The sequence below is a fragment of the Rhinolophus sinicus genome, chromosome 15, assembly GCF_057876585.1.
Source record: "Rhinolophus sinicus isolate RSI-liver-muscle chromosome 15, RSI-T2T, whole genome shotgun sequence".
NCBI lineage: Eukaryota > Metazoa > Chordata > Mammalia > Chiroptera > Rhinolophidae > Rhinolophus > Rhinolophus sinicus.
Window position 1 is genome coordinate 98,562,618 of NC_142515.1, and position 11,779 is coordinate 98,574,396.

General features: G+C 43.3%; 1 pseudogene; it reads left to right on the forward strand.

Moving 5' to 3' along the window:
- The first annotated feature begins 4,427 nt into the window (after positions 1–4,427).
- On the forward strand, positions 4,428–8,412 carry LOC148755275 (large ribosomal subunit protein uL23 pseudogene; annotated as a pseudogene).
- The last annotated feature ends 3,367 nt before the right edge of the window (positions 8,413–11,779 follow it).

Below are 11,779 nucleotides of genomic sequence, written 5' to 3' on the forward strand. Positions count from 1 at the left end.
CTCGTCTCCCTGATGACTGCCTGTGGCGCGTGAGGCATCCTGGGCCTCAGCTCAGCTCAGCCCTCTGAAGCACTTGAAAATTGCTGCTACTTACACTTTCTTATCCCAAGGAAGAAAGTTCACAGTGTGGATGTTTGAAAGGGTGAAACCTAATTTTAACATAACTTTAAAGAAGCATTTTGTGTGTATTTACACAATGTGTAGTTTCTTTTTATTCTATACTTCCCAAGGGGACATGTTAATTGAAAGTGTATGTCGTCCTACGCCAGGAAGTGATGAAGATTGATGGATAAATTTTCCTCTGGTTGTTAACACTCCCTCTTTCCTTCCCTGGCAGCTTTGCCGAGTTTTATCCATCATGTCTGAAAACCTCATTTTAAGTATAAAATGGATCGAGAGGAATAATGGGTAAAAAGAGAAAGTCTCTCAGATAACTTATTCAGTGAATACTAAAAATTTGGGGAACCTCTTGTCTTGATGAATAGTTGGCTGTTACTTTGATTAACAGACAGTGAATTTGTAAAAGAATTACACAGACTGGGCACAGAAAATTGTACAATATATAAGAATGCAGAAAACATCACTTAAAAAATAAATTTGTATTTCCCCTTCACCAAAAAGCTGGTCATATTGATGACAATAATGCATTTTTGCTTGTTTTGGAAAATACAAAATCACCAGACTAAATACTACCACACCTCTAGAATAATGGCACTGATTTATTGGGCATCTACTGTGTGCCAGTCACTTTATGAATATGATTTCTAATCACCAAGGTAGATATTATTACTTCCAATTTATAGATAAGTAAACAAATTGAAAGAGAGCTCAATTGTCCTAGCCTAGGTCTGAGCTCCATGGGTTGGAATCCAAAGTTCACCAGGATGTAGCAGACCATGTAGGTCTAAAGTTCCTAAAGCAGAGCACAATAAAAGACACAGTTCAAGATAAATGTAAAATGCATGAGATGCTAGGACCAAAGGCAAACCAGGACATATAATCACTTCAGCTATAAGGTATGATTTTGAAAATATGTGCATTGCTGTCTCAGTCTTTGCAAATACTCAAGTAATGTACAAGGGGTTGAGAAAGTGAAGTATAGTTATGGGGAGTACTTAACAGAAAAGTGAAGTGTGAGAAGATAGACTTGGAGGGTTAATTTCAGGAAAGTTGTTCAAAGACCTAAGTGCCAGGAAAGGCGTTTGAATTTTACCTGTAGGTGATGCCATGTAACTACTAACATCTGTGTGGTGTTGGACAATGTGTTCACACACATTATTACACTTGACACTGACAGTGTGATTGGTGGTATATCCAGAGGTGTTAGGTGACTTTCCCAAGACCACTAACCTGGTAAGCAGTAGAGGTCCCTGTTTCTGCAAAACTTGGGCTTTCCCCATGTTTTCTTATTAATTACTAGCTTCCAAACCAAGCAGTCCTTTGGGATTACAAATTGCCATCAGAAATACCAATAAAAAGCAAAATATTTTACATGGGAGAATAGCACAGATTAATAGTTTCCCTAGAAGAGAGTTGAGTCCTAAGGAATAGATGTTTAGAACAAGAAAATAGTTATCACCTTTTCTTGATTCTGCAAGTAATAAACATAGAAAACAGGAAAATACAGAATATCAAGAAAGAAAATGAAGACCATCCAACAATTCACAATTAATAGTTAATTTTAACATTTTGGGGCATTCCCTTAGTCTTTTCTATAGCCTAGCGAGAAACTTGAATGTCATTCCTCCATTACACATCGCATCCAACGGTCTCCTAGTCCTATGACCCCATCTTCTGAATATATCCCAAATCTATCCAGTTGCTCCCGGCCTCTACCCTTGTATAGGCTACCATCATCTCTTGCCTGGATTCTTGCAACTGTCCCCTAACCAGTCTCCTTAGGTTCAGTCTGACACACCCTCTCTCCATCTATTCTGCACATCGCAGCCAGAGTACTTTACTAAAATGGTAACTGCTTAATAAATGCCTCGGATGGCTTCCACTGCCCTTAGGATAATGCTCACGCTACTCACCGAGGCTTCCAAGGCCCTTCACCTCACCGCTCACGCGTCTCCTCGGCCTTGCCACCTCCGGCTACACAGACCTTCTTCACCACACTCTGCTCTCTCACACCTCCAAATGGCACTCTCGCTGGAACACCCTTCCCAGGCTCTTTGCCTAACTGCCTTTCAGCTGTCAAACCTCAGCTCATATTTCAATTTCTTTGGGAAAATTTATTAGACCCCCAACCCCTGCCTCCTTTTGAATAGGATTAGAGGCTCCTGCTATTATACAATCTCAAAGTCCCCCCCTATAATAACACTTAGTGTGTTATTACCTTTTTGTTTAACTGCTTATCTCCTACTAGTTATGGTTGTGAAGGCAGGGTCCGTATCTCTTTTAGTCTCGACTATATACCCTGCATGTAGCTCAGTACCTCGCATAGGGTAGGCATTCAAAACCATTCGCTAAACACACATGCACAAACCAATATATAACATACAAAGTATTTAATAACACATTTTAAAAAAATCTTCCTATAGATTCTCAGATTTTCTATGTAGAAACTCATATCATCAGTGAATAATGACAGGCTGACTTCTTCCTTTCTAGGCCTTACCTCTTCTACTGTTTGTTTTTTTTTTGTCTTACTGTGCAGCTAACATCTCCAATACATTGAACAGATGTGTCGATAGTTGGAATTTGTGTACCTGATTTTTAAAAGGAGACATTTAGCATTTCAACATTAAGTATCATGCGTTATGTAGACTTTTGACTGATACTCATCATTTTAAGGAAAGTCCCTTTTAATCTTAGTTTACTGAATTTCTTTTTATAAATTATGAATGCTGAATTTTATCTAGTGCATGTTCTGCTTTACTGAGATGGCTTATTTAATCTGCTAGTATGTTGAATTATATTAGATTTTCTAATGTTAAAAAATCCCATGCCCTTATATTGGTCATGATGTATTCTTGTTTTATACATTTGCTGAATTTGATTTACTAACATTTCATATTTTTTTAAACTCTATATTTATTAGTAAAATTGGCCTATAATTTTGTGTTCCTTTCCTGTTATCTGATTTTGATATTGAGAATTTTTATAGTCTCATGAGTTGAGGAAACTTTCTCTTTTCTCTATTCTCCAAAACGGTGTATATATGATCAAGATTCCTTAAACGTTTGGTAGATCTCATTTATAAAACTACCTGGACCTAGTGCAGGTTTGTGTGTGTGTGTGTGTGTATATATATATATATCCATAACTGAAGTTTGTTAATTTTTTTATTCAGATCATTTATGTTCTTCATCCTTATGCCTTTGTGTTTTGTGAAGATTCTTAAATTTGTGTTTTACATTTCAAATTCAGTTTTCTACACAGTCAAATCTGTTGCTTCTTTGTATCTTCCATATTATTTTGTAAAGTTAGTATTTTCTTGTAATTGTTTGAGATTACAAAGAAGCTGCTTTCCAAAGTTGATTTCCATTTTTCCTATAGTTAATCATCTTTAAAGTTTGAATTCGCTCTGCATCTTCAGACCCGTGCTTTTCATACTATGAAAACATTTATGGTCCGTATTTTGTTGTTCTTTCATACTTAGAGAAAGAAAACTGGAAAGATAATATGTATATCAACAGTTGGAAAATATCTGCTAGATATCTATTATACTGTTGTGCCTGAAAAGTTATATATTGTTCTAGTATGCACTTTTCACATAGTGTTTTTACAAAAGAGGATTTTCCACAATGCTCAGGACTTGCCAAAGAGCTGAGGCCCACACTTCTTGTTTTCAATCTGGTGCTGTCTATATGCAATTTTACCAATGGGAATTTCACATAGGTCGTCCCTCAGCTGATTCAATTAATTAGCTCATGACTGCATAGCACAGGGATAACAAATGGGTCTCACGTCAATATAAACTCACATACCAGCGAGGGACTGCCTGGGGAATTTTGTTGAGAATGACGCTGAGGCCCTTTCTGGCTCAGTGGGAAAGAGTGCTTTGATTCATTAGTTATATCTGCTACGAGCATGGGAGTGGGGAGTGGCAGAATGAATGCCACTGTTTGCCAGCCCTATCCTAATGACTGCCAACAGGTGTGGCATAAGATGTAGAAATCAATAGCAGTGCTTCAAGGGCCCTGGTCTCTTTGAAGCTTATGAGGGACTCAGTTCCACATGACCCAGAGTTATTTGGCAGCGGACGCTTGCCCCAGACACTAGTGATCAGAAATTGGCCAAAACTCCCGAGATAAGTAGACTAAACCCAGGCCAACTGTGTGAGTGATTAAGTGGTGAACTACTTGAGCTGCCCACCACACGTCTAGATGTGGAAGCATCCAGCTTCTTCACACCACACCATGAGCCTGTGGAAGCAGACATCTATTCTGAGACCCAGCGAGGCTCTCTAGCCCTGCCCCCCCCCCCCCCCCCCCGCCCAAAGAACTGAGCATCCTCTGGGGAGCCTATGCTTCCTCATTCCAGTAGCAATGGTGAGGCTATCACTGGAATCGATTAGGCGTGTGACTCAGGCCTGCGCAGTTCAGAAAGTGGTCCCCAAATGGGTATGTGACCTAAGCTGGAATTGCAAGTCCTCATCTTGGAGATTGTACACGAGCACTTAGAAGGAAACCACTCACTCTCCTCTAGAACTGCCGAGCAGGGATGATAGAAGTCGGGAGCTCCCTGACCCCCACACCACAGGTAAGATGCACATATGTGGTGGGAGAGTAGGAAGCTGACAGAGAAAAGCAGAGGGGAGAGAAGCAGCAGACACACAGAAAGAGGGGGGTTACTTGCTGGCATCACTAGAGTTTCTTGAGGTTTTGATATGTACTCCACCCCTGGACTTGGATTATATGAGTCAATAAATCCATTTTTAATGGAACTAGTTTGATTTGGGCTTGTGTCCCTCATGACTGAAGGAGTCTTGATAAATACCATGGTTGTCAATGTTGGTTGAGAAGTTGGTTCGTCTCTCCATTTCAGAAGGGGTTATGAGCACTAGTACCGCCCCCACTACTTTTGAGCCTTTCAGAGGCCCTGATGCCCACGCCCTCCACCCTCAGCCATGCTGCACAGAGGGAGTGGAAGTCACAGAACGAATGTGTCAAGAGTGAAGTCCTACAGGTGGTGGCACAGTTTGCGTGGATGAGAAAAAAATTGTACAGCATAGTGTAGCTGTCTGGGCCTCCGGTTTTCACACCCTTCCTACCTCATAGCTAGGAACATGATAGCGAGATTGGAACCTTCCCCCACTTCGTCATGGCCACTCCCCTATTTCTTCAAAGTAAAACGCAGAGTGTACACAACACAGAAATCAACTGCTCAATTCTACCCATCAAAGACACAGTTTCCCGGGGTTCAGCAGATGGCTTTCAGTCTACAGTGTCGCCCACTTGGGTCTCCTGGGCTCTCTGCTCTCTGTGAGTGATTTAATTGGAAAGCAAACAAGGATGAATGGGGTGCTGTTAGTTTGCAACAGGGATAATTTGGAAATTCTTGGGCAGGTACGTTCTGATGGCATGTCAGGGAGGGGGCACCACAGACAACAGCCTGAGGCAGCTGGGAGATAGCAGGAAGGTCCTGGTGAAAGTGCTAGCAGGAGCAAAGGGGTGGGTGGTGCTAGAGACAAGCTCAAACAGTTCCGTGACTTTGCCTACAGCCTGCCCTGGCCGGCTTAGGCTTGTTAACTGAAACATTCTTCCTATTCCTTTCTCCTGCCTCGTTTTGAATGATGACAGGATTGTTGATATGATGCATTTACAACATAGACCCACAAATGGCACCAATTAGTCATTTCATAAAGTTCAACATGCATCAATACGAGTCTTTACCTCAGCTCTCTGGGGCCGGTGGGGTGGGAGTGGAGGGGAAGAGGAGTGGGCACGGACGGGGAGTGAAATGTGTCTCTTGCCTGAAGAAAAGCTGTCAACAAATTAACTACCTAATTTGAGGTGACAAGTAGAGATGATATATGTTAACTAAAGCATTCTGGACTACATATGACTTTGTAAGGATAATAAAATGTGTTCATGCTCATACGTTCATCAGTCTTCACTCCTTGACTCAGCAGATTTTCAAAAGCAAAAATTTCCCTCCTCTTTACTCCCTTCCCCGATGAAAATATACTAAGTCAACATCTTCAGAATTTACGTGCGTCTTTGACAAAAATGTTCACATAATTTTAGAGAATTGTAAGGAGCGATAGAATTAAATCAGGCACTTACACAGTGTGGGGACAGAGCTAAAGTGGTACTCACAGACTCATTACGGAAGATTTAAGAATACTACCTGTCAGTAACTGTGAAGAGGCTGAGGTTTAACCTACATTCAAACTAACAAGTTAATCTGCCAGTTTCCTGGATGCTGGTAGAAGATATGAGAGGTTAGAGACAACAGACAATTTATAACACAAAGTAATACCATGTTTCCCTAATAAGGGAAACCGGAAAATAAGACCTAACCGGAAAACAAGCCCTAGCATGATTTTTCAGGATGACATCCCCTGAACATAAGCCCTAATGTGTCTTTTGGAGCAAAAAATTAATATAAGACCCGGTCTTATTTTTGGGGAAACACGGTAGCAGTAGCCAAAGCATCAGTATGGCGTGCTGGTCCCCTAAGCCCCAACTCCCACAGGTGATGTGAAGAGGGCCAGATGAGTTTTTCACAATGACGGTGCCGAAAGTGAAGAAGGAAGCCCCTGCCCATCCCAAAGCCAAAACCAAAGCAAAGGCTTTGAAGCCAAAGAAAGCAGTCCTGAAAGGCATCCACAGTCACACAAATAAGAAGATGCGCATGTCACCCACCTTCTGAAGGCCCAAGATGCTGCGGCCCCAAAGGCAGCCTAATTATCCTTGGAAGAGCGCCCCCTGGAGAAACAAGCTTGACCACTGTGCCATCACCAAGGTCCCCCTAACTACCGAGCCAGCCATGCGAAAGACGGAACAATACACTTGTGCTCTTTGTGGATGTCAAAGGCTAACAAGCACCAGATCAAACAGGCTGTGAAGAAGCTCTGTGACATTGACGTGACCAAGGTCAACACCCTGATCAGGCCTGATGGAGAGAAGAAGGCATATGTTTGGCTCCTGACTATGAAGCTTTGGATGTTGCCAACAAAATGGGGATCATCTAAACTGAGTCCAACTGGCTAATTCTAAATGTAAAATTTTTTCACTGTAAAAAGAAAAGAAAGAAAGAAAAGAAAGAAAGAAAGAAAGAGAAAAAAAGAATGAAAGAAAGAAAGAAAGAAAGAAAGAAAGAAAGAAAGAAAGAAAGAAAGAAAGAAAGAAAGAAAGAAAGAAAGAAAGAAAAGGGTCAGATGACACCTGACCACACAGCGAATTGCCTTACAGGGGAAAACCCAGAGTTTAGGGAGCCTGAATCTTTTATAAGGGACAGTAATCACACCTGCCCTTTGCCCTGAGGGAGACACTATGTCTTTCAAGATTGTTTCTTGGAAATATAATCCAGAACAAAGGGCAGTGAGTGCCTTGCTTGCAAGACACACAGAAAAATGAAAAAGTTTTGCAAAAATTTCGCCAAAAAGTATCCAACCCTCATCAGCACCATTATTAGTTTCCTGAGAGTGCCCTAACAAGTTACCACAAACCGGGTGACTTAAAACATAAATTTATTCTTATATAGAGGCCAGGAATCTGAAATCAAGAGATTGTCACAGCTCATGTTCCCTTAAATCCTTCCTGTCTTCCCGCTTATAGTGGGGTCCACGTGTACCTTAGCTTGTGGCTGCATCACTCCAATTTCTGCCTCCACCTTCATGTGGCCTGCTCCTTTCCTCACCTGTGTCTCTCCTCTGTGTGTCTCTTATAAGGATACTGGTCGCTGGATTTAGGGCCTAGCTGAATAAGCCAGGTTATTCGTCTCCACATCCTTGATTGCATCTCAAGATCCTTAACTTAATCTGCAAAGACACTGTTTTTCCTAAATAAGTCCACATTTACAGGTTCTAAGGGCTAAGACATCAATATACTTTTTAGGGGCCCCCCCCTTCAACCCAATCATTTCAGTTTCTGATAAATGTTCCCATGAATATGCCATTGCATTGATTAACCTGACAGAGGCTAAGACCAAATCTATTTAAATAGTCTCAGACAGTATTTAATTAAAGCTTCTATTAATGGCACTCCGAGCACCAGGATGAAGCCAGCTTACAGAACCACCCGCATCCGTATCCCCGAGTCCCAAGTTGAACACGTCCTACATGCCATCAGTCTACCTTGGAAATCCCCTGGGCTTGAGGCATTACTCCAAGAATGTGTTAGCAGTTGCACAGGAGGAAGTCTTGAGCAATTCTCTCATCCACAACAATCCTGGCCAGTGAGGTGGTTATCTGAATACTTTCCAGGGCTGAAGTTTTGTTTTTGCAAACACTTCAAGGTCTTTTATGACTATTCCTAATGTGCACATCACTGTTTTCAGGAGGGAGGCAAGCTAATGACTGGCTTCCACATATAAGAATTATAGTCTCTGGAATGGACATGGGACCTACATCAGTTGAGGACCATGGTTGACGGTGCCTCAAACAGGACCTCCTGGATGGCTGGCTGGCATTAGGGTTTCCAGTGCAGTAGAATAATTGAGTCTAATCCTTGGTATTGGAGGGAATGCCTGATAGCAGTAAGTCTGACCTGTCCTTTTGTGCATGTAACCAGTAGGGTGGCATATGTTTGCTACATAGACTGACTGGTGCCTGAAAAAAGAATGAGAGTGCGAAGACATCCAGAGTTGCTGAAAAGTGTGTTGCAAGAACCGGGCTATTCTCTGCTGCTCCCATTAGACTTCTTGGTAAGGTTAAGTTGAATAGAGTTCAAATTCTGGTCAGAGTTGCCTCATAGGGGATGGCCAACTCAGTAACTAGTTAAAAACAGGCACTCAATGCACCAGGCACTTGATGTCGGCTCACAGAGCAGAATGGTAAAATTTGGTTCTTCGTAGCTGGTGCTGAAGTTAAACAGACACAACCTCTCAGTGGATACCATTAGGTATTGGCTTAGCTGAACCATCAGGGTACCAGGCCCAGGCACGGAGAGAAACCGTGATGAATCAAGGACCCCACTGAGCCAGCAGCTTTGCTTCAGGTGGTAGAATGAAGATTAAGTTTTCCCCAAAGAACCAGCTGCCACTTTTTCATGTTAAGCCAACATGCCACGGGAGCCAGGGCAGCTGTGTTCCTGAATGTGTCATATCCATTTGACAAGTGAGGCTTGTTGGGCCTTCTCCCACTGTGAGTCGCTGAGTCCAAGTTGATCCAACACAAAATGGAAACAGGCTGGAGAGGCCTCCATGGGTCAGGCATTCAGTTTCCACAAGAGCCCAGTAGTGAGCTAAGAGCTGGTTTTCAGAATGGGTGTACCTGGTTACCATGTCATGGAGGTGGCAAGTCCAAAACCTCAAGGACTGACTGAGTAGACTAACTCCGTTTGCCAGAGGCTCCACTCAGCAAAACAATCAGTCACAGGGACTTTCAGCTCAGAGGGTTCCCTAGGATTGTGGAGCCCCAACAGTAGGAGCGTGTCACAGTTCACTGGAAAGCTTCTAATAAAGTCTGTTTATTGATGGCTTCACTCAAAGCGTCCTGATACAAAGGAACAAGCACCCAGTGAGGCACATACTGTCTCCAACACCCTAAGAGTCTATGAAGGTTAGGGGCGTCCTTTTCATAGTGGTGGTAGTAGGACTGAAGAGACAGCAGTTTTTCCCTAACGGCCAGGGCGATGGCATGGTAATCTGCCCACAGAATCTCAAGAAACTTTACTTGGCAAGTCAGCTCCTAAATTTTGTTAGAGTTTATCAGCTTCACTGCTGGCAGAGGTATGATAATATTATAATATCACAGTCAAGGCCATTGGGACTGACGCTTCCGGCTTGCCAACCAACAGGATGCCATCTACAGAATGAAAGCTTTCGACACCACAGGTAGAGTCACTTGCACTGCACTCTGAGCCCCTGACTAGTGGCAAGAAGTAGGGAAATTGAGGTACTCCTGCAGGCACACTGCAGAGGTGTATCGGCGGCCTGACAATGTGAATGGGAACTATTTTTGACTCTTAGGTGACAATAGGATAGCAAAGAAGACACTGGTAGTGTCCAAGACAGCATGTCATGTGCCATCGGTCTGCATAATGGATTCAGTTATTATAGTCACAATGTCCAAACAGCTGGGGCTATGGGACCAACAACTGAATTCGGTTGACAATAATCTACTGTACATCTCCAGCTCCTGTTAGCTTTTCTCACCGGCTGTGCAGGACTATTTCATATTGAGATACTGTATCTCTTATGATCCCGGCTGCCTTTAAATTCTTAATAAAAGCTGCTGTCCCCTGAAATTCTATCCTGTTTCCGTTGGACCACCCAGGAGGGTCAGGGAGGCGGGTTGAGGAACAATGTATGTGTTCCACTAGCACTTCTCTAAATGTGGCTCTTTTCTGTCAGGAGAATCCCCTCTGGACTTTCAGAACGTTTATCATTTGAGTATCTAAAACGTTAATAACAATTGCACATTCAGCAGTGGATCCACAACCGCAGTATGCTGAACGAAACAAAGAACCCTGGCGCAAGACCACTTTGGCTTCCCTTCGCCATTGCCCAAGTTCCATCAGGAGAATTGGAGCCCCTACGCCCACAGGACCAGATAAGATATTGCCTTGAACATCCAAGTCCAACAGAGCGATAACATTTTAAGCCGCTCCTTCTCCCCAGATTCCTATTATACTTAGGTGAGTACCGCCTTTGACCCCCTGGTGGACAGGGAGACCTTAGCATCCTTTTAGCTGTTTTTCTCCTTAAGTGACTGAGGTGCGGGTAGAGTGGGAGCGAGGAATCAGAGGCATGCAAGCTGAGAGTGGCTGTTAGGAGCTGAATGTTTGTACCTCTCCAAAATTCCTATGTTGAACCCCTAACCCCCAATGTGATGGCATCTGGAGATGGGCACTTTGGGAGGTAATTAGGTATAGATGAGGTCATGAGGGGAGCCCCCTCCCCCCAAGGTGGGATTAGTGTCCTTATAAGAAGAGGGAGAGAGAACAGAGCACTAGATCTCTCTCTCTCCCCACCTACCCCCGACCCTATGAGGACAGTGAAAAGGCATCCAGCGGCCAGCAGAGAAGAGGGCTGTCACCCAAACCACACTGGCCTTGATGTTGGACAGCCCAGCCTCCAGAACGATGAGAAATAAATTTCTGCCGCTTAAGCCACTCAGTCATGCGTGGTATTTTGTTACGCCAGCCTGAGCAGATGAATACAGTGGCCCATGCATTAAACAAGGCTTTTCATTTACTGTCAGTTTCAAATAGTAGAGCAGTGGCTCATGGCTGTGCCCAAGGCACTTCCATCGTTCCTGGCCCTCACAGTGCTTTGTATCGGGTGGTGACATCCTCATAGCTGATACTATTTATTTCAGCCTTGGGAGCCCTTGCTTCTGCAGCCACCGCCACAGACACATTGTTTCCTAGGGTCATGGGGCTTGTGACTTCTGCTGACTCAAGCATGGCTCACACAGTTGCGACCTTCTTTGAGGAGGTCACCATAATCTGGGACAACTGTTAGCCTATTACTCAGACAGCATCTCATGTTCTCATCTTGTTTCCATATCACGGTCAGACGCATTCTTCAGGGTGGCAAGACTGACCACAAGAATGTATATATCTTTGAGTCAGATTCTCATTCTTCACTTGATCACCTTCATCAGCATTTTAAATATGCCAAAATCCAGGGCACTAAGAGCCCTCAGAGGTTCCCCTGAGAC